Source organism: Cebus imitator, unplaced genomic scaffold (assembly GCF_001604975.1).
Source record: "Cebus imitator isolate Cc_AM_T3 unplaced genomic scaffold, Cebus_imitator-1.0 Scaffold670, whole genome shotgun sequence".
Classification (NCBI taxonomy): domain Eukaryota; kingdom Metazoa; phylum Chordata; class Mammalia; order Primates; family Cebidae; genus Cebus; species Cebus imitator.
The window spans coordinates 707,192-709,611 of record NW_016107985.1 but is presented as its reverse complement, the minus strand read 5'-3'; positions in this window follow the sequence as shown (position 1 = coordinate 709,611).

Genomic DNA, 2,420 nt, shown 5'->3' with positions numbered 1-2,420 from the left:
GACAGAGTTTCGCTCTTGTTACCCAGGCTGGAGTGCAATGGGGCGATCTCGGCTCACCGCAACCTCCGCCTCCTGGGTTCACGCAATTCTCCTGCCTCAGCCTCCCTAGTAGCTGGGATTATGGGCAAGCGTCACCATGCCCAGCTAATTCTTTGTGTTTTCACTAGAGACAGGGTTTTACCATGTTGACCAGGATGGTCTCGATCTCTTGACTTCGTGATCCACCCGCCTCGGCCTCCCAAAGTGCTGGGATTACAGGCGTGTGCCACCGCGCTGGGTGGGAAAAATATTTTCTATTAAAAATATTATGGTCTATAGAAAAGAATCAATGACAGTACCAAAAATTTCAGTTGGCTATAAAATGTTATTTTGAAGACAACTAAGTTATTTAATAATAATCTGTTCTCACCTATAAGTGAGAGCTTAATGATGAGAATACACGGACAGAGAGGAACAACAGACATTAGGGCCTACTTGAGGGAGGATGGGGAGGAGGGAAAGGATCAGAAAAAAAGAACTACTGGGTACAGACTTAATACCTGAGTGGCAAAATAATCTGTACAATAAACCCCTGTGACATGAGTTTACAACTTTTTTTAAAGAATGTTTATTTCAGGTTCAGGGGTACATGTGCATTATAGGAACCTAAAAGTTATTTTAAAGAGAAAATATGGATCCGGATCCAAGATGGCCATTTAGGAACAGCTCAGGATTGCCGCTCCCAGTGAAAGTGCAGAGGGTTGAGTGGACGCCACATTTCCAGACGGATTTTTATTGCCCACAGACCAGGAGATTCCCAGGCAGAGGAACCCCACAGGCTGCCAGCGCGACTGTTTTGGCTGGCGGGGCCGTTTGGGTCCCCTCGGCTGTTTTGGCCCACATGGCTGCTTTGCAGTGCCCCGCCGGGCAGTGCTCCATACAAAATACACTTTTCCGGGTGCCCTTTTAGCGGGCGATTGGAGCCTTGGTAAGGCACAGTCGGCCATTCATCTGACTAAAGGGGGGGTCTGAGGCAGGGAGCCAGGCCAGGAGATTCCTGGGCAAAAACAAAAACAGCCCCACGAATCTCAGCGCCGCTGTTTCAGCCAGCACAGTGAGTCTCTGCAGGGGAAATCGCATAGACCCCGGCGCCTTTTCAACAGGCGACTGGAACACCCGGGATAGAGTTGTTCAACTAAAAAACAAAAGGCTCTGAGGCAGGAAGCCAGGTGATCAGGCTCGGCTGGTCCCACCCCCACAAAAGAACAGCAATCAGAAACTCTTAGGATTGAGAATTTGACAGCAAGCACAGCTGAACCCGGGACGGTCCAGCTCTGTGGGGGAGGGGCGTCTGCCATTGCCAAGGCAACCTGCCATTACAGCGAGAGTCCTTCATTACAGAGGCGGGCCATCAATGCTGAGACAGTTCTAACTACACCCATATAAACAGGACTGCAGGGAAGTTCACATGACAGCTGGGCGGAGCCCACAGCAGCTTAGTAAAGCCTCTGCAGGCAGACAGTGACTAGGCTGCCTCATTGCTGCACAGGGCAGCCCTGAAATAAAAAGGCAGCAGCACAACGGAAACTCATAAATAAAGCCCTAACTCCCTGGGAAAGAGCACGTGGGGGGAAAAATGTGTTTATGAGTTCTGCTGCAGCAGACCTAAACGTACCTGCCCAGCAGCCCTGAATGAAAAACGGAGCTCACAACTCAGCACTTGAGCTCATGTAAAGGACAGACTGTCTCCTCAAGCAGCTCCCTGACCCCTGTATATCCAAAGAGTCACCTCATAAAGGAGAGATCAGACTGACATTTAGTGGGTATCCTTCTGGGACAAAGATAGCAGAAAAAGAAACTGGTAGCAACCATTACTGTTCTGTAGCTGCTGCAGGTGATCCCCAGGCAAGCAGGGCCTGGAGTGGACCTCAGCAGTCCTAGAGCAGAGGGGCCAGACTGTTAGAGGGAAAACTAAGAAACAGAAATAACTTCATTATCAACAAATTGGACGTCCACTCAGAGACCCAATCTGAAAGTCAGAAACTACAAAGATGACAGGTGGATAAATCCACAAAGATGGGAAGAAACCAGCGCAAAAATGATGAAAACACCCGAAACCAGAACACCTCTCCTCCTACAAGTGTTCACAACTTCTCACCAGCAAGGGAACAAGACTAGATGGAGAATGAGTGCAATTCAATGACAGAATCAGACTTCAGAAGGTGGGTAATAAGGGACTTCCGTGAGCTAAAAGAACATGTTGTAACCCAATGCAAAGAAACTAAGAACCTTGAAAAAAGATTTGACGAAATGCTAATGAGAATGGACAAATTAGAGAGGAATATAAGTGAATTGATGGAGCTGAAAAACACAACACGAGAACTTCGCGAAGCATGCACAAGTTTCAACAGCCGAATTGACTAAGCAGAAGAAAGGATATC